The sequence below is a fragment of the Callithrix jacchus genome, chromosome 1 (genome assembly GCF_049354715.1).
Source record: "Callithrix jacchus isolate 240 chromosome 1, calJac240_pri, whole genome shotgun sequence".
Classification (NCBI taxonomy): domain Eukaryota; kingdom Metazoa; phylum Chordata; class Mammalia; order Primates; family Cebidae; genus Callithrix; species Callithrix jacchus.
In genome coordinates, this window is record NC_133502.1 from 26,950,576 (window position 1) to 26,974,125 (window position 23,550).

At 50.4% G+C, this 23,550-nt stretch overlaps 1 protein-coding gene and 1 pseudogene across 5 annotated transcripts in view; one reads left to right on the forward strand and one right to left on the reverse strand.

Annotated features, from left to right (window-relative positions):
* The first annotated feature begins 1,618 nt into the window (after positions 1-1,618).
* Positions 1,619-23,550, forward strand: part of SOX1 (SRY-box transcription factor 1) — a 703,575-nt gene continuing 681,643 nt past the window's right edge. For 4 of the 5 annotated variants that reach the window (XR_013520430.1, XR_013520417.1, XR_013520424.1 and 1 more), the window contains exon 1: positions 1,619-1,942. The gene's annotated coding sequence lies outside the window, so the exon portion shown is untranslated. The remainder of the gene's footprint in view (positions 1,943-23,550) is intronic. The other variant, XR_013520444.1, reaches the window with a different exon arrangement.
* Positions 14,794-23,550, reverse strand: part of LOC100406647 (cysteine-rich protein 2-binding protein-like) — a 32,452-nt pseudogene continuing 23,695 nt past the window's right edge.

Genomic DNA, 23,550 nt, shown 5'->3' on the forward strand with positions numbered 1-23,550 from the left:
ATTTCAGGCAGAGCCCCACAGGGCTGGTGGTTGGAGGAGAGTTCAAGGTGGCAGGGCTGAGCCAGGCCAGCCCCTCCTGCTGTGTGTGATGACCTGGGAAGGACACACGGCTCCTCTGTCAACCCAGCTCCTCCCCAGAGGACAGCTGGCATCATGTCTGTGCTCCAGAAGCTGAGAGAGAGTGGGCAGAGTGCTTGACTGTGGCGGAGAACTGAGAAAACCTTGACCACGTTGGAATTCAACAAGTCTTTTGAAAATGCAGTGGCCAAGTGGGGGCATTTTTACCTTTTCTCTGGTGTGTTTGTTTTTAAATGTGAGTATTTCTCAGCAAACAAAACATTGAAGGTCGCACACTCTTCACGCATAAATCCTGACTGTGATGGATGAGAAAGGCCGGAGAGGAGTGGGTCTCCAGGCCGCTGAGAAGTGCTGAGGCACCTTTAGGCGCTGGTTGGCGGAGGTCGTCAGATCTCGCCTGAGGCATCTACATGAACAAGACGTTGTCTAGGGGCCTTGGGAACAGCGTGTTTTTATACCGAAGACTCTATTCGCATAATTGCAAGTGCAGGTTTCTTTGGCGACCCTGCCAGCATGGCCATTATTGCTCAACTTTTAATGAAAGGAATTCTAATGTGCATGTGGAGAAAGTCATTTCAACAGTAACTACCTGTATCGTTTAAACACTTACCCTAAACCCTTCTCATGAGCACTCCAGTCCTCGTGGACTTCTCACTTCTCTGGGGGATGAGAACAAACAGGACCAGGGACATGTGCCCACCAGGGCCCCCCAGCACCACGCAGGTGCGTAGCAGGCACGTCCAGCCTCTGGGCTCCTGGGCCAGATTTTTTTCCATTCTAAGATTGTGAAGATGAAAGCCTATTCTGGGGTAAAGATTCTCCAGAGTCAAGCCCGACGGCAGCCACCCTGACAGCCCTTGGCGCAGCGTGGGGTGCGCGTGAACTTTGTCCCTGGGCGTGTGGTTTTGGAGCCTGCCGGGGTGACATTCAGCCTCTACATTCATTTTTATGATAATTCCAAGTAAATTGTGGTGCAATAAACCCTTCAAGCCTGTCTTTCTTGTGAAAGCCATGAATCAATCAGCTGTGGGCTTTTTTGGGGGCCTTTCAATGTATAGTGATCATTTAGATTTGACGTGCATTGTGAGACCTTCGCGTGCCTCCTCTCCCTGGTCTGTCATTAATTCCAGCCTCCGCTATTCTGGAGTACAGTGAAGGATGACTGAGAAATCATTGCCCCTCTTCAGCTCTGTTATTGCACAAAATAGCAGCGCAATAATTTTTTGTCAATGTTTTACTCTAAAAGCTTTCTACGTCAGTTTTGAAAAGGAAGCAATAAAGCCCATTCAATGGTATGAATAAAAATCCTTTGAGGCTTAGGAGCAGAGCTTCTTTTCTTCAGCTGGTAATCAAATTGGAGCTAAAATGAAATTGAGTTTTCTTATGAAAATAGCCTTTGTTGCTGGGAAGGCTGGTAATTCATAAACAATAACCTGCTCTTTTGTGTGGATAATAATATATTCATGTTCTTTCAATAGGGTAAAAGCCAGACCTAGTGCATTATGGTACAGTAAAAATAGCAGAAGGAGCTGGCTGGAATGATCTTGAAGAAGAAGCGAAGCACTCGGTGGCTCTGCCCTTCTGCCTCCCTCGGAAACGGCAGCCGGCTTTATTTGCGCGCCGGTTTCGTTGTTGATTTGTGGCTGCTGTACAATATTCAGTTAATTGTGGACGGGCTCAAGCTGTGTTCATCACTGCAAAGGCTGCCGCGGCTGCACAGAGCTCACAGGAGCAGGCTTGTTTCTCGGGGACCTGCCAGCTCCACAGCCTGGCACCAGTGAGTGACGGGACACGGCACTCAGGAGGTGAGCAGGCTGGGCCCCGGGAGGAGCGGATGGTGCATCGTGGGCTCAACTGGGACCAGGTAAAGTGTTGAGGGGACAACTTGCTATGGATTTTCTGCTAAGTTTGGGGGGCAGGGTGGAGACGGAGAGAGCAGGACACGGTGGGTGGAGGGAAGCGGCGTCTGGATTGTGGGGGCTTCGACCTGGCTCACAGGTGGATCTGACAGCTGCCGTGCCTCTCAGCAAGCGCGGAACCTTTTGAGGAGCCTGCTGGTCATGGGAGCTGTGCTGACCCTCATGGCTGTGTCTGGGGTCCTTGGAGACCCAGTGGTACCTGCCAGTGCTGGGCGTAATGTGGTCTGGAGGTAGACTGATGGCTTCTCCTGGTGAAATCTGGTTGCTGAACTTAGCTTGGAAGTTGGCTGTGCAGAGGCAGCGGGCTGCTGGCGTCGAGGCAGGGGCTGGAACTGCCGCCTGTAGACAGCTTGCTGGCTGCTGCTCCATGGGCAGCAGAGACTTTTGTTCTCTATCTCAAGTTGGTGAAAAGTTGTGTTGCAAAAAAGTCTGCCATCCCAATCGTTATATTGGCGTATGGAAATGACCTCGGTGTTCCCAAATCCAGAGCCTGGGGCCAGCAGATAAAAGGGGACTTTTCCATGAGGTCATTTGTTGTTACCATGCAGCACGGTGCTTAGCATGTCTACTCAGACTGTAAGTGTGAGATGAGGCTCCTTCTCATAGAATACTCCAGTTGCTCTTTTGGGAATAATTTTTGGTTGCTGTTTTAAGTTCTGTTTGCTTGGCTCTAAACACAGGTCAGTGGGCAGAAAAAGAAAAGAAAATGTACCTTCGTAAGCGGAGAAGTGTCCAGGATGAGGTGGGCAAAGACAGCAGGGTCCAGAAGAAAGTGTTGTTCTGGCTGGACTGCAGTGGTCACGGGGACGGCGGTGCTTTCCCTGTCATGGGTGGCTTCTCTCCGGGTTACCTTTTCTGTGAGGCTCCTAAGGGATAGTGGGCATTTTCCTGGCTTAGCCTAAGGGCTCTGCAAACTCCATGAGTGGTCCAGAACTGAAGAATGGAGAAATTGAAATGAGTACCGTGATGTGCAATTTTAAATGCCTAAACTTTGACAGTGTCTGGAGACGCTGGATCAGTGCCTGGTGAGCCTGCTGCCCTCACGGAAATGAGAGCAAATGGAATGGGACCGAAGCGCGGGAGTGTTTGCGTGCATGCAGCTACGGCGGGGATGTGGGCCGGGGTTAATGCCGGCCATCAGGTATCTGTGTGTTGTGTTGGTATTTTAACAATGAAATTACATGCTTAAGAAAAGGAACTTTTTAAAGGCACAGTGGAAGCTGACAGTTGTGGTAACATATGTCATTATCCAATTAGTTTACGCAACTGCATGTTTTTATGCTTTGCTGAAATGCCTCCATGCGTTTCAGGTCTAACAAATGTTACCTCATTGAAGTCTTTCAAAATGAGGATTCTAATTGTATATATTTTACTCTGCTGCAGTAAGTGTTCTGTGCTTTTCAATATCACGAGCACCTAAATACATTTTGATTTTTAAATCTATTTCACATTCATTTTGGGGGAAAAAAAACCCAGGATTCTTTTGGCTCCCATTATACACTTTGTCAAAAACCACGACAAGTGACAAGTCCTTCTGACTTTCTCCTGCTGACAGAGCTGCAGGCACGGTGCCTTTATTCTTACCCTAAGGTTGAATGGATGTGAAAGAAAAGATTGTTAATTGTCACAGAATTACCCTTCAACTCAAGGCAAAGGAAACCGTGGAGGAAAGTTCCTGGAGTATTTCTGCTGTGGAAGAAATGATAAATAGATTTCATTCTGGATGCAAATTGTGGATCGTATGTCACAGCACTGTTCAGCCTGAAAATCATAATTTTCTTCGTTTTAACTCTTTGGTGGTGTTGATGCAAAGTTCTCCCCTTCACAGTACACACTTTCTCAGGTGATAACTTGGCTCTTTTTTGCCTGAGGGTGTGCAGGTTGCTGATTCCGAGTTGTGCAGAACTGGCTTCGGAAGTGTGCAGAAAGGAGAGGGGAGGGGAGGAGGGTTCTGTCGGTGGCTCCGGGCGTCTGGCCAGGCTCTGGGCAGGTTTCAGGAAAGGACGGCTTTGGACTCTGGTCTTGACTCTGATGTTCTCTCTGGTTATTTGAAGACATAAAAGCCACTTGTAATGACTGTCCCCTATTCTCGATGGCCAAGCACATGTTCTCCCTGCATCGCTTGGGCTAACTGTACTCTTGGCAGAGGAACGGTTCCATGGTGAGCGCTGGCTCACACACACACCCTGGGCACTGCACAGCCCCAGAGCCCAGCCAGATGGCATCTGGGTGTGTGGCGGGCGTATGGCCAGTGCAGGCTTTCGGAGGGGAGCCGGGACAGAGTGCCGACACATCGGGGATGGGGGCCTCAGCAGACGGGGCCGGCACGTTGTTGTGCATGGAGCTCTTCACCCAGGTCCTCCTCCCAGCTCTGCTTCCCCTGCTCGTGACCCAAGCCCACTCTGCCCTTACTCCGGTGAAAGCTGCGCTGACTTGGAGAAGAGACTTCCTCCTCCTGTCTTGGAGCCCTGGCATCCCACGAGCCAGGCACAAGCCCCTTGTTGGGGAAAGAGCTGCTCCTTTCTTTTTTAAACGCTCGATCTCCCAGGGTACCAATGTGGGGCATACGTGTGGGAACGAGGAGGCTCAGGGACAGGAGTGGGGGGGGTGGACAAGACAGGGACTGGGGGGCAGGGGGAACTCTGGTGATCTGGAACTTTCCCAGGTGAGTTCTCCCCAGCCCACTCATCCTCCCTTGCCTGGTCTCTGGCCAGGGCTCGCTGTGCCTGAATGGCAGGTCCCCTGCCTCCAGTCTAAAGGCCATGAGGGTCAAATGTCCACCACCCACCCACCGGCTCCCATCTTGTGCCCTGGGGCCACCTGCTGTGGTGACCACGGTGGGTAGTGGCAGTTTCTTTAGTTCTGTAAGCAGACCCTGTGAGGAGGTCACCAGTGCGAGTGTGGCCACCTGGCCCCTTTGACCATGGCCGGCTGCTCACAGCTACTCGGAAACACTGGGACAGTGCCAGTGCTATTCTGGTCTGAAACAGACTCAGCTGGGTCAGTGGCTGTTCCTGATGGGTATGAGGTCTGTGGACTCACCTGGCTGTGATGATTTCTTTTTTAACCTGTGGAACTAGCTGTGAAGGTGGAGGGGGAGATGGAGGAGATGGAATAAGATCCAGAGTGCAGCGGATTTGTTCCCTGTGGCTTTTCTCCTCTGGCGAATGTCATCTAATACAGGAAAGCTGACCTGTTAAATTAGGGCAAACACAATGAACTTTCCTTAGGTGAATGTAAATAAAGTCAAAAATCTTTTCATTATTTTTACTGATTCTCTTTTCTCCCGTTAGCTTCACTTAAGTCTTTTAATCCTTAATCATCAAATAATTTGTATCTACTTCGCTGGACGAGATTATCTGCAAGATAAGGCAGTATGTACATACAGAATAGAGATGCTTGAATCCGTGTATTTGATTTGTAAGGGAATGAGAATGTAGATTAACAGTGATGACTTCGGGTCATTAGAGAAATGTTAGACACGGAACTGTGGAAGGAAATCAGGAGTTGTGTTTTCATGGTCCAGCTGTGGCAACAGTGCCAAAGGGCATTATGACAGATAATTAACTGTCAAAAACTGCACCACAGCGCGCCCATTTCTTTCTTCTGTTTTCATCCTGCTCTACTTGACCTTCTCCTTTCTGAAACTTTGGGACGTCGGTTAAGTGCTTTGTTACTGCTCTATGCAAATTACGTCTCCAAAGTTCAAAGATCTGGTCCAAAGCCTGTCACTACTTGGAAGATTTCCTTGTTTCCTTGTGCTGTTGAAAATGAGGAGCTTGTTCACGGATGAGTGCTTCTTGTCCACTGCTGACACGGAGGGTTTGCAGACCTCATTCTCACCGTGCCCTCCTGAGCACACGATTCAGAAACCTACGCATGAAGCTTCCTCTGGCAATTTCTGAAGAATACAGGTTCCTGACAGACAAACAGGAAAACATCCAGATACATATTTTACGGCAGCTTCAGTTTTGGCTTATGTGTATAATTAAGAATGCCATAGAGCAAGGATGCGTTATCTCGAAAGTGAAAAAGATGGCTCCAGTCTTTTCTGCAAAGTTTTAAATAAATTCTTAAAATACCACTTTTTTTCTCTTTGAAAAGTTGAAATAATGTTTTAGGAAACAATTGTTACATCAATGTTCCTGGCCCCTTGGAGAAAACATTCAGTAGAGAATGTGTTAATTACTCTGAAAGGTATATATTTTCAACATGAAGAATGTTTATTTCCTGTACGGTGATTGTGATATTCCTCAGAATTGGTGTTTAAGGACTTAGGATTGTACTTATTTGTGGAGACAATGGTTGGAATTACTGTGAGAGTTGATTTTTATTATTTTGTCAATGTCACCATATACTGCAGCTATTTTTAATTTTAAAGAAAGCATATAACAGAGATACACCTTAGAACATGAATCTCCTAACTGGTTTGACTTAAATGGCTGTAGTTGAGTTCTGCTGTAGACATTTTTGCCATCATTTTTAGGTTTTCAGCAAAGGTTGTAAAGTCATACACTTAGAAGAAAAGGAATCTGCACGGCGCCACACTTAGCAACAGAGCATTCGGCAAAAATTTAGCGTGGTGTGCGGTGTCTGGCGGAGGGACTGTGTCTTCACTCTGGTCATTTTAATTCTTTAGAAGTGGCTTTTTACCTTTGCATGTAAACATAGGAGTTTTTCTTCTTTTGGATTTTGTTAATTATATGAAACCACTCATCTTTTCCAATCCTGACTCTGAGCCTCATATCCTTCAGCTGAAATTGAAGACACTGACCTCCTGGCCTATCTAAACCCTCATATTCTGGCTTTCGTGGTTCGGTGGTCCACAAAAGCAGGCTTCCAGCAAGCAAACCACTGAACTCCAGAACATGCAGAGCTGGCTGCCCCTCCCTGAGTTTGTGTGGTCCAGAGCACGAGTGCAAGAGTAGGCTCTCATGTTACATGTCTAAGCGTTTCAGTTATAAGTCAAGCTGCACACCAGGGTCTGTCCCCTACCTGAACGAATGCCCTGTCACATTCGTGAACCTAAAGGTCTGGCTTAAACTCAGAATCCTCACCTTCTAGGATGTCTGCACAGGAGCCAGGGATAGAACCATGGAGGTAACATTCAGATTTATGATGGTCAGTGCTTTAAAACTGAGGTGTGAAACAGACAGACTCGAGGCAGTCAGCTGCGTAATCATCACACACAACATCTGATGCTCAAAGACACAAATTGCTTGATTTTGAAAGGGACAAAACATTCTCTTTTATCCTGGGCACAAACAGACTTCACAAAAAGAAGGCAATTTAGTTGAGACCTTCATTTTCCCCTTGGAAAGAGATCAACTATATTCAGGCCCTGGAACTAAATGCAAAACCAAAAGTTTTCTCAGAATCACTGTGCTTCCCACTGGTTTGTGAACACCTCAGCTTCCGGATGTGTTCCAGCCCAGGCTGAGGGTTCCAGGGAAGCCTGTGCCTGGGCCTCATCTTGTTTTAGGGGTACTGCCCTTCAGTGCTGCTGACTTCACTCGCCCTGGTGCCAAACCCTCTCCGGATGGGGGTCTGGGATCTGCGTTCTTTCCACCTCCCACCAAAATGCAGCATCCAAGCTTCACCAAACTTGCCTGGTCTAAGCAGGTAACCCTGCCCACCCGTGAGCTGGGGAACCTCCCTCCAAGGAGCTCTGCAGCTCTTGAGGAGCCCCGAAGATGCTCTAAACAGTGGCTTCTGCAGAATAAGGCCAATGGGTGCTTTGTGACCAGTACCCAAGACAAGAACATGGCGCCCTTGTTGATTTGGGGCGACTCTCCGTGGTGGCTGGGGGGCTGCCAGATCTCAGGGCTCATCTCCACTGGGGAGACTCGGGCCACTTGAATGCTGAAGAGGGCAACGGGAGGGTGGAGAAGGCCGAGATTTCTTTTTGAAGACATCCAGATTGTCTACGTGGACTCTTCTGTAAATTTTTATAGTTAAATATTTAAAAAACTATAAAAGTCCCCTGAACTGGAAGGAACACATTCAGAAGAGCCCTTGCGTTGCCCCCGAGGGTGGTGGTCTTGAAACCTTGTTGGCTGAGCCCCTGTGCAGAGAACTTGCAGACACTTCCAGTTTGTGTACGCGCGTTCTCATAAACAGTTTGGGAATCACTGTTCTGGACTGTTAGGTGCATTTATCAGACCGGGTCTGGGCAGGAAGCCCATGGCACCTTCAGAAAGGAGGGGTGAGAGGGCTGAGGGAGCAGAAGTGTCATAGAGAAGTGGGCAGGGCTCAGGAGCCGACCTCAGAGGGGAGGCCTGGGTGCCCGAGGTGGCCCTCCCGAAACTAGGGCCATGGTGGGGCAGCCCACAGCCTGGTTTGATAAACACGTGACTAAGCTCTCTTTTCTGAAATACTCTAATTTTGTACACATTTCTGCCATTGGCCCAAATCAACCTGGGGTGGGGCAGGTGGCAGACAGTGGCATCCTGGCCTGGGGAGGGACAAGCTTACCTGGTCACAGCCAGCCCTTCAAAGCAGGAGACTACAGAGATGAGCTGAGACCAAGTCAAACAGAACAGACTTTGGCGTCCTATAGCTTGTCTCTGGTGAGAGAGAGAAGGGCCTCCCTCACCCATTTCTGCTGCTGTGTGTGGGAACGGAGGAGGTGCTGAGAGAGGGTGGATGTCTGCAAGCTGGAATTGGGCCACGGAGATCCCGCAGCCTGAGGATGGCCCCTGGTCACCTGGAGCCATAGGGGCTGCGGGGGTCTGAAGAGACACCCCAGGGTCCTCTCAAACACAACACTGACTGCTCTCTGCGCAGCGTATTCACTGATATGGCCACTTGTGTTCAAATGGAATTAGCCATGTGGCATGAGAACACCGCAGAGCTCCCACCTGAGGGACAGGAGGAAGGGCAGCGCAGTCTCACTGAGGTGGCCTTTTTTTTTTTTTTAACTGAGATGGGGCCTGACAGTTTTTACATGCTTTGAAATTACCACTAAAACTCGCTACCCATATACAGTCCACCTGGTCGCCATTTAAATTCACAACTTTATTTTTCTTGATAAAAGTAATAAAAGTTCATTCTAGTCAGTTTAAAACTAGGCAAGCAGAAAAATAATACACATCACCCAGACAACTGCTGGTGATCTTTGCGATGATTTGGTGATCTCTGCTGGTGATCTCTGCGATGATTTGGTGATCTCTGCTGGTGATCTCTGTGATGATTTGGTGATCTCTGCTGGTGATCTCTGCAATGATTTGGTGATCTCTGCTGGTGATCTCTGCGATGATTTGGTGATCTCTGCTGGTGATCTCTGCGATGATTTGGTGATCTCTGCTGGTGATCTCTGCGATGATTTGGTGATCTCTGCTGGTGATCTCTGCGATGATTTGGTGATCTCTGCTGGTGATCTCTGCAATGATTTGGTGATCTCTGCAATGATTTGGTGATCTCTGCTGGTGATCTCTGCGATGATTTGGTGATCTCTGCTGGTGATCTCTGCAATGATTTGGTGATCTCTGCAATGATTTGGTGATCTCTGCTGGTGATCTCTGCGATGATTTGGTGATCTCTGCTGGTGATCTCTGCTTTACCTGTATGAGCAGGTTCAAGGATGCCAAGGCCCCCATCCTGAGCCAGAGGAAAAGTGTCCTGCACCTTTGTGCTGAGAGGGACAGCCCCACACAGAGCGCCTCCTTCTTCTGGAGCAGCACAAAGGGCGTCAGCATCCCCCCCAAAGGCCTCTGAGGAGCAAGGATGTCACCGGGTCTTTGCAGGAAGAGCCGGCTTTGTGTGTGGGGAAGCTGTGGACATGGAAGGAGGGAGGGGCACAGGAAAGGAGCTGGAGTGGGACCGACCTGGGCAGCCCATGGGCCTGGCTGTGACTGGCACATGGCTGTGCCTCTGGCGACCTCCTCCATGGGACCCTGCACCGCCCTGAATCGAGAGGCTGGGCACAGGCTTTGCCTACTCAGTCGGCTCCATCTTAATTTCTAGTCCTCAGGGGAATGTGAGCAGAGCTGCTCGCCCCTCTGTCCTCCACGTCTTGCGCGTTTGTGTATCCATGTCACAGAGCGTGGAGCCAGCTGTGGGCTTCACGGTTGGGGCGGGCGAGTGAGCATGCCACATCTGGTGCTTTGCTTGTACCATGGTCAGTAGGCTGTGAGTTTCTCAGGTGCTCTGTCCCTGTGTCCTGAAGTCCCCTAGACAGAAGGTGCTGGGAGCCTTGCGGGACAGGCTGCCTTGTTCCTGGGCCTGGGCCTTCTCCCTGTGACTGGTGCCCAGAGGTGCTTCCCCCAAGCCTGAGCACGGCCACTCCCCTTGTGTGGCCATCACCACCACCACCAACCATGGCCTGAATGCCTCCATGAGGCTGCGGCCCACTTGTGACATTGCCGGGATGTGTATAAAATGCCCAACATATAATCACAGCTCAGCTTTGGAAATGGGAGCTCTGCAGTGTTGGAAAGACTGAGGAAGCCCTGCCAGCCCTCTTCTCAGGAGACCAGCTGTGTAGGGAGGGGTCAGGGTGAGGGGGTGCCAGGGGAGGGGACAGCAGCTGCCACGCAGGGTGCTGGGGTGGGGGGCAGCAGAGGCCACTCAGGGCCCTGGGGTGGGCTCGTGGCTCCCTCCCCTGGGAGTGCTGATGGAAAAACCCCTCGATTCTCTGTACTCGTGCTGGGCATTCCCCTGGCCCTGGTATGTGCCTGTTTTTTTTTTTTGTAACAGGAACTTTCCATCAAAGACACTGAGAGGACAGCTGACCCCTGGCCCAGGAACTAGGCTGCATCTGTAGAAGGGAGGGAAGAATCAGAGTGGGTGGTTAGGATCAGTTCCGGCCATTTTCTCTTCCATTTTGGGACATTCTGCTTGGTCGGGCCTTCTTTAATGGGTCTGCTGGGTGACAGGTGCAGGGGCCATGATGGGAGATGGGGACCGATGGTCCTTACACTCTGGCCAGGGCTGCTCTGGCTGGAAGGAGGTCGAGGTGCAGGCTTGGGAAAGCGGCATGTGGCCTCTCAGGCCCTCCTGGGGCACTGTGCATGAGGGGCTTACCTGGGAGCAAGTGCGTGGAGGGTTAGGGCAGCCTGGCAGGTGCAGGGGCGAGGTGCGTGTGGTCTGCCGGAGTGGGACCTCTCTTGGAGGGCCATGCATTTGGGCTTCTCTCTCTCTTGCATGCATCAAAGGCCTGTTTTCAAGCAGATTAAACTTTGTCATATATCTTCTGGGCAAAGATACTTTCCTGATATTTCAAATATCAGCAGCTTCCAGGACTGGGGTTGTGAAGGTGAGTGAGCTGATGATAGAGCCGGCCACGTGGGAATCAGCACAGAGCCCGGCCGGGCGTGATGTGTGCTCTGCCGGCAGCGAAGGTCTTCTAAGAGCTTGCTTTAGCTAAGCCAACCTGAGTAAGATAGGCTGGTCTCTCCCGTGTACTAGGACTGTGCCATACGTGGTGGCCTGGTACTTGGGGTCAGCGTACGCCTCTGCTCCTCAGACCTGGACTCAGTATCCTGGCCCGCCCCGCCTCAAGACTGCTGCTCGTGGGCACTCAGCCCCGCGGATGTCTGTCCTGTGACTCTGGGAGCCTCTCTTGCTTTGTCCCAGACCTGGGGCACGTTGACTTGACGGGGGAACCCTCCAGTGCTCAGCAGAGCCAAAGCGCCTCGGAGCTGCAGGCCCTCCTCTGCTGGACGGCCTCGGATGGCAGCAGCACACTCTGTTGTGCATTCAGACTTCGTGTAACCTTCACACAGGCCCCAGGAAGCCAATCTGATTTCTTTATTATACAGACAAAGAAATCAAGGCCGGGAGGTGTGCACTCACTCACCCCGAGTGACACCCCTGCAAAATGGAATGGGTGGGATGAGGTCGCCATGGAGCCTCCCAGCCTGACTCGGTGGTTGTGTGAACATTTGCAACTCATCAGCTTTGTGACAATGACGCTTTGTTGAACGAAACGACCAGAAGTTGCCACTTGGGACAAGATCTGAAAATGCCGCAGTGAGCAATAGGCTAGAGAAGGTAGCAGGAGTTCCCCGCAGATGCAGAAGCGGGCACTCACTCCCAAGGCATTTGGGAGGGACCACATTGCCGTCTCCTCGAGTTAGGTTAGTGCAGTGCCCAGCTCAGGAGGCACTTGACAAATGCTTCCTTGTTTGCATTCTCACTTAGACAGGGGCTGGCAAAGGGGAAATGTGGTAAAGAACCAGGACACACGAGGCCAGAGATTTCCAACAGAGAAGGGGATGTCAGGGAGAGAGAGGGGCTATAGCTATGACTGGATTCAACTCTGGAAATCACCATTTACACCGTGGCCGAGCCGCCAGACCTTCAAGCCGTATCGGCTCAAGCCTCTGTCATCACAAGCCTTTTCAAGAGAGTGTATATCCCTCTGCAGTCCTGTGATACAGACGTTTTTTGGTTCACGTCAGCAAGAGAAATGTACAGTTAAGGCATTGAGAAGAAATGTACAATTAAGGCATTAAGGAAGATTCTGGATTTTCCATGGATGGAGTGACCATGAGATCCCTGGGCAATGGAAACAAATCGAAAGTAACTGAGCAAGTCTCCACATAGAATGTTTTCCTACAGTAACAACGTTTGGTTACATAATTGCATTATTAAAAATCATGTTGCAGAGTTGCCACAGCAATGCAAGCAACCTGAATGCCTCCATGCTGGCCACGAAGGTAGCCAGTGTCACTGTCGCCAGACCCTGGAGGGAAGGTGGGGAGCAGGTGACCCCGGAGGGCAGGGGGAGGGCAGGGGGAGGGTGGGTGACCCCAGAGGGCCGGGGAGGGCAGGTGACCCCAGAGGGCAGGGGAGGGCAGGTGACCCCGGAGGGCAGGGGAGGGCAGGTGACCCCGGAGGGCCGGGGAGGGCAGGTGACCCTGGAGGGCAGGTGACCCCGGAGGGCAGCGGGTGGGCAGGTGTCTTTGGCTCACTTTTCATCTTATTCCTTTCAGTAGCACATACACACACTGGGACCTTGTGGTCGTGAGAACGCAGGAATCCTAAAAGCTGGTGGAGATGTTAGCTTCTGCGCTTCCTCAGGGTGGTGGGGCTTCCCGTCTCATCCAATTGCTGCAATGACCATAGGGTCACGCTGCCATAGAGCTTCCCCTCCCGTGCCTGTCCCTCCTGATGGCTGATGGGTGTCAGGGTTTTCAGACGCTCTGTACCATGTGGCTGAGTTCAGGAGAGCCCTCCTTCTCTTTGTGTCTGATGTTTTCCAGTGATGATTTCAGCAGCCAGGTCTGAGGCCCCGTGTCCTCCTGGAGCCTCTTCATGCGGAACTCTGCACCATGGATTGTAATTTCCTGCTCGTTTGCTTTTTTCGCTGTGACTTAGAGCGAGGGGAGGGATGAGGCCTGTCTCAGGTGAGACTCTCACTGCTGGGCACAGGGGCCCGGAAGTCTCGTCAAATGCTCGGATGAATCATTGTGGCCCCGGCATATTTTGAAAGGAAAAATCTGGGTAGAATGAAGATAGCATCTGAGTTATTTCCTCAGCTCAGCCACTTTGTATCTGGGGAAAGATAATGGATTTTGGTTTTTTCATTTAAAAAATTTGAATAAGAGCATCTGTTTTGCACATTTCATAGTTCGCTCGGCAGATCCACGGAAAGTGCTTAGAAGCGCAAGAGCCCCCTCAGGAGCAGGTGCGGCTGGTGGAAACAGCGTGAGTGTGGATTCCAGGCCCAGGGCTTGGAGTCGGGCGCTGCGTTTCAGGAGGGGTGGTTAGTAAATGGTCACTCCTCAGTGCTGGTGGAATCTGTGCTTGCAAATTTGCCTGCTCACTAGAATTTATTTATAATTCCAAATTATAGAGCTTTTGAGGACGTGCACACGTCTTCCTCTGGGAGGAAAGATTGAGTCACCAGACGTGCTGCTTTTCCTACACATGTTCCCAGCTGAGATTGAACAAGGCCGCATTCTGCCTTCTTGCTTCAGGGCTCAGCCTGTGAACAAGTATCCTTTCATAGTCACACATCTTGTGTTTAAAACAGGCCAAGCATGGTGCTAATGTGCTGTCTGATGTCCTAAGCACAAGGGGCGGGGAGGCCCTTCTTTGAGAAAACATGTGTGAGATGAGCTTCGCTCAGGGGTGGGTGATGATGCCGCCCGCCTAGGGTCAGTGCCTCTGAAATCAGGTGCCTTTCAACAGGAACACACACAAAACGAGGCTCCTCCTGGGTCCATTGACAAAGATGTGACCGGAGGCTTGCAGGAACCTAGCCCCATGTGTCCTGAGGAGCGGTGGTGCAGGATTCATTAATTCATCATTTGTGGCAACTTTCTCGAATATACCTGCTGTGAGCAGTGAGAAGCCACAGCACATGAGAATGCCCGGCCCAAGGCAGTCCCTCAAAAGATGCCCCATGCCCTCTCCCAGAAATAAACGTGCACATAAAAATCTAATTAAATCCTGAGGGGAGAAGAGTTGGGAGGCAAAGGGGAAGCATCTACACCGCGTCTGTCCTGCCTGACGCCGCGTGTCACCTTCTTCCAGCCATTGTCCCTCCAGCTGGGCAGCATGCCACATCTTGTTTTGTGTAATTTTACAGAAGTGTGATCTGATCCAATGGAAGTTTCCATGGTCGTGGAAATGTTCTTCTGTGGGCTGTCCACTGCTACAGCCGCTGGCCATGCATGGCCACTGAGATGCACATGTGGCTTGTGTGTCTGATGAATTACATTTTAAATTTTACTTGATTTTGATGAATTTAAATCTAATTTGCCACAGGTGGCTGCTGTTTTTGACAGCAAGGATTTCCACACCTGGTCCCTTGGTGAATGGTCTGTGATTGGGGTGAGCTATGGACTCAGCTGGCTTGTCCCAGCTCTCCCAGGAGAGTGGGGCTCATATTTGGAGGTGCTGTGGGCTCAGGCCAGCTGGACACGGCAGCTGCCAGTGGGGCGGGAGGCCCGTCCGTCGGGGGTGCTTCCCGTTCTTTTCTCTTTGCTTCCACTGATCCTCGGAGCTCCTTCAAATGATTCCCAGGGACCCCGAGGCATGGGGCCTGCAGTGCCTGGGTGGGCAGGCATATTCTGCTGGGCCCCTCCTGCAAGTTTGCGGCCCTGGCTGAGTCCTGCCCTCTGGGAACTGGCCCCTCCCTGGAACCTCCTGCCCCAAGACCACCACAAACCCACCCAGCAGTACCTTCCTCTCTAAGTGACCCTCTCAGCGTCTCCTGCACAGCTTCCCGCCTCCACTTGCTGGTAGAGCGTTTGAAAAAGGACTCTTTTACCCCAAAAGAAACCTCACTTGAGAGGATTTCAGACTTTTGACCAAGGGAAGTGGAGCATCGTGGGTGCTGGGGGTGGGCAGGCGTCTGGTGCTGTGAAATGCTTTGCCCATGCAGCTGTGGGAGGAGACAGAAGTCAGAGATAGGAGGCCAGGCTTGCCCAGTTAGAAAAATAATAGCTGAACCTGATGGCGTGTTTAACACGCACCTGGCATTTCACCACGCACCGTCTCATTTAACCAGTGCACCTGACTGGGAAGGAGCTGCTGCAGCCACCTCCACCTCGTGGATGAGTGCCTGAGGCAGATCCCGCCACCTGCCCACTGTCCCCTTGTGGGGAAGTGATGGGGTCAGGTCCACATCCAGGTTTGGGCCCTGAGGGCTTTCTCCCTGAAGGGAGGTGAGTGCCCCGAGCAGCCGTCATGCTTCCCCGGGTGCAGTAAGAAGACACCTGGGCTTCTGGCACACGCCTCCCCCGTGAAGTTCAGTGACACCACGAGAGAGTCATCTGGATCTTCCAGCCAAGGCTCTGCAACCTTGGAGTCGCATCCAGCAATGATACCAGGTTTGGACATGCCACCGTTCCTGCTTCCAGTCTCCCGCCATGTTTCCTGAAAGGTCCGTCTCAGCCTCCTCACTGCCTCAGGAGCAGAGAAAAGGCAGTGGAATCCACCACACAAAATGGGTACCAGGTTGTTTTTCCATATTTAATTAGCAGGATTTCTCCTCTCATTTATTGCCAGCAAAGGAACAGGGCTGGTAATGGATAGAGTTACAGAGTTACTTTTTAGAGGGGGATAGAGTGGGAATCTGTCCAGTCTAAGAACCTAGGGCCGGGCATGGTGGCTCAAGCATGTAATCCCAGCACTTTGGGAGGCCGAGGTGGGTGGATCACGAGGTCAAGAGATCGAGACCATCCTGGTCAACATGGTGAAACCCCATCTCTACTAAAAATAAAAAAATTAGCTGGGCATGGTGGCACATGCCTGTAATCCCAGCTGCTCAGGAGGCTGAGGCAGGAGAATTGCCTGAACCCAGGAGGCGGAGGTTGCGGTGAGCCGAGATCGCGCCATTGCACTCCAGCCTGGGTAACAAGAGTGGAACTCCATCTCAAAAAGAAAAAGAAAAAAAAAAAAAAGAACCTGCATCTCTGAGTGTCTGCTCCAGCCATTGAAAATGGCCAAGCTGTGTGGCTGTGGCCTCTTGAGGGAGGACAGAGCCCCTCTCAGCCCCGCCCCCTACCAGGCTCCAGTTTCTGGGTCAGAAAAGACAGCTATTGTGATGTGTAATTCTGTCGATAGTTACAGAAGTGCTGTGTTTTATAAGCACTTTTATAATGCATTGAACTGGTGTTGAACATACTGAATCCTTCAGACTGGGCTGATGCCCTTCCTTTCCCCAGGTAATTGCAGAACCTGGGTCTGGATGGAGGCAGAGGTGGCAACGGTAGGCTTTCTCCTTTCCTGTGCCTCCCAGGGAGGGAGACTTTGGAAGACGTTGTCTTTTCTGTCCTGAGACCTACCCCAGCCCCGTGCAGGTCGGGTTGCCTCACACCCGTGTCTGTGTTGTAGTCTTTGCTTAGCTATTTGGACTTCGACGTATGGAAAAGATTCCTTTGTTCTTTTCCTTGGGCATACAATTGGCAGCCTACCTGCTGGGTGATGTCCTACATATTTAACAGCCAGCAGGCCCGGGACCCACCAGCCAGGAAGGGTGATGGCAGTGAGCGACCAGGGGTGCGAAGCTCACAGCAGCGTTCCTGCCCGGGGCTCAGGACCCTGCAGAAGACAGCAAAGAAAGCTTAGTTTTTTTTTTTGTTTTTTTTTTGAGTTCACAGTCTTTTCTATAGGGCAATGATGCTTATTTTTTTTCCCTAGTTGTTCAAAAGTTAAGGAACGCTTCGCAGGGAAAGGTATGCACGCATTCCATTTTGCTTATAGACTTGAAGAGCACTTTCTCTGAAGTGGGAGATACAACAAAACCAAGTCCGAGCACCCCCCTTGCAGGTGCTAGCATCCATGTGAGCGGAGACGGGAGAACAGTGAGCTTTCACCGGTCACGAGAACTTCAGGAAAGCGGTGATACTTTATTTCAGTATTTTTGGTAACTTTTCATTGTGGTAGACTGTCAATCTCAAAAGCTAATAAACAGCAAGAATAGCCTAATAAACTTCCGTATGTCCCTTAGCTAGTTCAGCTCTTACTGACCTTCCACGCCTTTGCCTATCACCCTGTCTGTACACACGCACACATGCACACTCTCTTTTCAAGCTATCCCAGATTAGGTCAAGCCCCTTTATCTAAATGTGCATTTGCTGAGATTAAAATATTCTTTTACATTTATGCAACGTAACTATCAAAATCGGGAATGTTAACATCTGCCTCAGTTGTGTGGTCTCTAATCCAGCGGTTCTCAAAGTGAGGTCCCCCGGTCTGCGGCAGCATCTCTTGGGAACTTACTGGCCGTGAAGACCCCTCGTGGATGGGAGCCTTGGTGATGAGGCCAGCAAGCTTCCCCCACAGGCCTCCAGGTGAATCAGACACAGCTAGGACCGTGGAATTCTCATGTTATCAACCGACTCAGTAAACATCAGTCCTAGGTGTTTCTTTTTCCTGTCCAGAATTGAATCTAGGAATCGACTTGGCACTTAGTTGTCACGGCTCTTTAACCTTCTTCAATCTGGGACAATTCTTCAGCTTTTCTGGGCCTTCCTTAATCTTGAAGTTTTTGAAGAAGACAGGCCTATTCTTCTGCAGACAGCTCCTGAATTTGGCTTTGTCTGGTGCTGTGCATGATGGGATTTGAGTCATGCCCGCAGGGTGGGACTGTCACTAAAGCCACACTGCATTCCTTCCGGGCTGCACTTCGGGGGCCAAATGCCACTGACTGCTCCAGCATTGGGTGACATCAGCTTTGATCCTGTGCTTAGTGTGGTGTTGATGTCTATTATGTTTCTTTGTTTTAAAATTATATTTTATTCTAATTAGTGGTTTGTGGGGACATACACTATGGAAATATTCTATCCTTATTTTAGCATCTGCTGGCGGTTCCCTAGCCCCATCATTTCCTCTATATTATTTAGATATTATAAGTATTATTGATACATAAGCTATAACAACATAAAATATAACATCATATAATATAGAGATAGACATAGGCATTCTTTTATAAGGGAGAACTTTCGCTTCTCCCTCATTTATCTATTATTTATTTACTTCATACATCAATTTTTTTTTTTTTTAAGATGGAGCTTCACTTTGCTGCCCAGGCTGGAGTGCAGTGGCACGATCTCAAGTTACTGCAATCTCTGCCTCCCAGGTTCAAGCAATTCTCCTGCCTCGGTCTCCTGAGTACCTGGGATTACAGGTACCCACCACCACACCCACCTAGATTTTGTATTTTTAGTAGAGATGGGGTTTCACCATGTTGGCCAAACTGGTCTGGAACTCCTGACCTCAAGCGATCCTCCTGCCTTGGCCTCCTAAAGTGCTGGGATTACAGGCATGATCCAGTCTTTCATTCTCATTTTATGCAATAGGTTATAAATAACCCAGTAGAATTATCATTCTTTTTGATGTCTAAATTTTTCCAGATTTGGCCGTTGGGGGAGCTGATGGGCTGTTGTGTCATAGGACATTGTTGTCCCACAAGCTTGTGGCCCCAGGTCATAGGCAACCAGCAATTGGAGCTAAGCACGTGCAGTTCCGAAAAACCTGGACCGTGACCCAAGAAAAAGACATTCTGGCTAATGAAGCTGGGTCCACAGGGCACCTTTGGTGCCCTTGAATCTGCCATCTTACAGTGCCTTCCCAGTTCCCATACCTGTACCCCTCTCCAGAGCATTCCCCCTCCCTCTCATTGGTTCTGCCCCATCCAGGACCACCCCTGCCCTCTGGCTGCTGCTGCCCCCGGCTCTTCCCAGTAGCTCCACCTGTGTAGCTGCTCTACCCCAGAGGAGTGCCTTTTCCACCTGAATGTCCGTAAGCAGCACCTTGAATCAGGTATCACTCCCTTCCCAGATGCATGTTTCTCTTCCATGAACTATCTCAGATGCCCAGGCTAGAACTGTGGGCTCATTCTAGACACTTTCCTCCTATTCAAACTTCATATGTTACGAGACATGTGATGTTCAAAGTCCTGGAGACCATTAATTGAGTTCTGGCTGGAAATGGTGATTCTGTTTGAAGTCTGCCAGAGGTCAGTGCCACCGTGGAAAGCTGTCGTGCCTAGGAGTGCAAATCCTGGGCTAGCCCTTGCGACTTGTTAGACGCTGGTGAGTGGTCACATGCCGTCATTTAAAAATACAAGGTAAAGCTCTGTGCATTTTATATCTTATAATCATGAAGTTGAGTGTCTAAATCTATTTATGAAGAAGAGCAAAGCCCTTTTCTGCATGTATTGAAAGTTTTGTTTCACTGTTTCCAAGGTCTGTTGAAGGCTAACTTTGAACAGTAAATGTTTGTGTTAGAAATCTATTTTTTGTAAGGTGTTTGTTGTAGAAAACAGTTAATTTATATGAAAACTTATGCCTGTCGTCGAGGCAGGTTTTACTGATCGACTGTGTGAGGGTTGACTCAGCATCCTTGGCCCAGGGGGTTTGTTTCTCCTCTTCCGCTGCCTGGTTTCCTTCATGATTAGGCAGCCCCAGGGCTCCCCGTCTTCACGTGTTCTTATGGACGTGTGTGTAATTAACCTTGTGGCTTTTGCTGACTGTTTCCTTAGAAAATACATGGCAGTTCAAGGTTAGCCTCATCCTGTCGGTCCCCTCATCTTCTTGGTGTTTTCACATCTTCTCTCTTCCCGTAGCTGCTGTCTTAGTTTTTTTCCTCACTAGCTGTGGTCGTTCCACTGGTCTTCGAATCGGTCTCTCTGCACCGGATGTGCTGCACACATCCTGCCCTGATGTCCTCCCGTGTCACAGGTGGCCTCCGTGGAATGCAGGTCTCTGCTTGCTTTCCCCCTCTGTGGAGAGCTCTTCGTGTCTCCCCAGATGGCACAAGGCGGGTTGCTTGGGTGGACAGCAAGGCCTGCGTTGGGCTCCCTAGCCACATCGTGCGTCTCTTTCCAGCACACCCACTGCTCTGTCCACCCTGAACTGCCCATAGCTGCCCAGCACGGAGTACCCTTTCCTCCTCCTTCCTCTCTGGTTCTGTTCAGCCCACTCCTCCCCTCCCCTTTTTGGCTTGGCGAATGCCTGGTGCCCAGCATGACAGCCTCCAGGCCAAGCCAAGCTCTTGCTGCCCTCCCTCAAAGCGTTTGACTGGTTTTCGACACCCGCCTCTGTTAAGTCCGACCAGACTTCAGTGACTTGTTTGCATTAACTCTTTCCTAGCAGGCTGTCGGCAGCTTGAGAGAGTGTCTGTCCTTTATTCGTCTCTTCCCACCTAGATGACTACGGCACGTGGCAGATGTTCAACAAGGCTTTGCTGGATGAGAGCTCAGTGGCTCCCTAGCATGATGGAGAGAGGTTACATAACAGGCTCGAACACAGAAGGGTGTCAGCTAATGCAGCTGCTAGAAAAGCAGCTACTTTAAATAGACTCTGGAACCTTCCATTCCCTTCCTTCACGGAGGGCCTCACCTCAAGAGGCTGCCTCCACTAGAGGAGACGTTGTTCTCTGATTTCCTTGTTGTTGTGATTCAGGGGCTTCGCTGTGTGTAAGTAACACCACTGAACCTGGGCACATTGCTGCTGTTTTGTTGCTTTTTCCTGGGCAATTTGCTACAATTTGAATCTGAAGTGTTTTTGTAGCCTTTAGGAAATCTCTTTCTGGAGGAAAAGTCTACTGTAGACAGAAATAATGTTTTCAACGAGTTAGCAATTTTTGGCCTCATTGATGACTAAAATAAACCATCAAAAGTGCTCAATTTGAAGTGGGTCTTAAAGAAAGATGCGAAGTTAGGAATGAAAACAAGGTTTTCCAGACATCACAGGAAAACGCTTAAAAAGAAGCAAATGGAACCAGCAGGAAGAATGTGAAAAGACCTTAGAAGAAGGCAAGAGGGAGGAACAGAAGCCTTGGAGGGTGTCATGCGCACAGGGTAGAGGACCGAGGGTCTTTCTTGGGTGGGTGCAAATAGAGCCAAAGGAAGTTTTGGGAGAGAGACCATTCACACGCCGGCAAGCACTGCACACCGCACTGGAACGCGGTCGGGCCGGCACGTGGGCTGTGCTTTGGAAGCTTCTAGACAGCCAGGCTGGTGTTCTCTCTATGGTGTGCCCTGAATGGCAGTAAGCAGATGAGAATGTTTTACGTGGAAGAGCCTCTTGTATAGAAGGAACTGCATTTATCAGTCCCATGCCCTCTTCTCTTTGGATGGTGACCTGCATCACAACCAGAAGCTTCTAAAGTTAGTAAAACAAACAAACAGGGGCCGGGCGTGGTGGCTCAAGCCTGTAATCCCAGCACTTTGGGAGGCTGAGGTGGGTGGATCATGAGGTCAAGAGATCGAGATCATCCTGGTCAACATGGTGAAACCCCGTCTCTACTAAAAATACAAAAAATTAGCTGGGCATGGTGGGCATGCCTGTAATCCCAGCTACTCAGGAGGCTGAGGCAGGAGAATTGCCTGAACCCAGGAGGCGGAGGTTGCGGTGAGCCGAGATCGCGCCATTGCACTCCAGCCTGCGTAACAAGAGCGAAACTCCGTCTCAAAAAACAAACAAACAAACAGACAGACAACTTTATTAAATTCCATCATTGCCTATGTGGTGTGCTCCCCACTTGTGCCCCTCCACACCAGGGCTGTGCTGTCGAAGATTTGCTGTGTGGGCATTTACTCTAGCACATTATCAGTTCTCAGGAAAAACAGTTTGGAATCGCAGAGTCACAGGTACAAGGTTTAGGTAGTTCCCTTAAAACTGAGCCAGCTTCCTTAGTTTCTATCCAAGGAGCTCCTCCATCTGACCTTAACGTCCCTTCCTGCTTTTCTTCCTCCCTCCCTCGTCACTGACCATCTCCTTATGCTGACTGTGTTTCCTACATAAGCTCCACCTCCCATGTGGCTTTTGGGTCATGTTCTTTTCTGCTTCCTGCTCTGTGAACTCTCCGTGGAGGATTTTCATCCATTTTTTAGGTACTGCCCACACACTGTTGACCCCTAAGACTGTATGTCAAGCCTAGACGTGTTTCCTGAGAGCCAGACACCCAAAAACCTACTAGAAATCTCCACTTAAATGTCTCACTGGCACCTCAAACTCAACATGCTGCAAGCTGGGCTTGTCCTCTGTCTTCCTTACCCTGACTAATGTCTCTGATAAGCTGTTATGTCTTCCCACATAATGGTACCGCCATCTTCCTGGATTCCTTCAGCTTCCCCTTCACCCCCGTGTTCCCAAGTCCTTTGCGTGACTCTAAGTCTGACCTTGCATCAGCCTTCCACCTTCGCCCTGGTAGCCCGTGCTAGGCCAGGAGTCTCCCCGTAACCCTCCTCCGTCTACTTTCTTCATGGCCCTACATTTCTCTACTGGCTACCAGTTGTGTATACAATAAATGTCAGACCCCATTATTCTGGTGGACAATGTCCCTTTCAAGTGGATCCCATCCTCCTCGTGGTCTTACCTCCCTCCGCCCCACCCATACATGTTTCACTCTAGCCACACAAACCTTTCAAGTGGATCGCATCCTCCTCCTGGTCTTACCTCCCTCCGCCCCACCCATCCATCCTTCACCCCAGCCACATAAACCTTTCAAGTGGATCCCATCCTCCTCCTGGTTTTACTTCCCTCTGCCCCACCCATCCATCCTGCACCCCAGCCACACAAACCTTTCAAGTGGATCGCATCCTCCTCCTGGTCTTACCTCCCTCCGCCCCACCCATCCATCCTTCACCCCAGCCACACAAACCTTTCAAGTGGATCCCATCCTCCTCCTGGTCTTACCTCCCTCCGCCCCACCCATCCATCCTTCACCCCAGCCACATAAACCTTTCAAGTGGATCCCATTCTCTTCCTGGTCTTACCTCCCTCTGCCCCACCCATCCATCCTTCACCCCAGCCACACAAACCTTTCAAGTGGATCCCATCCTCCTCCTGGTCCTACCTCCCTCTGCCCCACCCATCCATCCTTCACCCCAGCCACACAAACCTTTCAAGTGGATCCCATTCTCCTCCTGGTCTTACCTCCCTCCGCCCCACCCATCCATCCTTCACCCCAGCCACATAAACCTTTCAAGTGGATCCCATCCTCTTCCTGGTTTTACTTCCCTCTGCCCCACCCATCCATCCTTCACCCCAGCCACACAAACCTTTCAAGTGGATCCCATCCTCCTCCTGGTCTTACCTCCCTCTGCCCCACCCATCCATCCTTCACCCCAGCCACACAAACCTTTCAA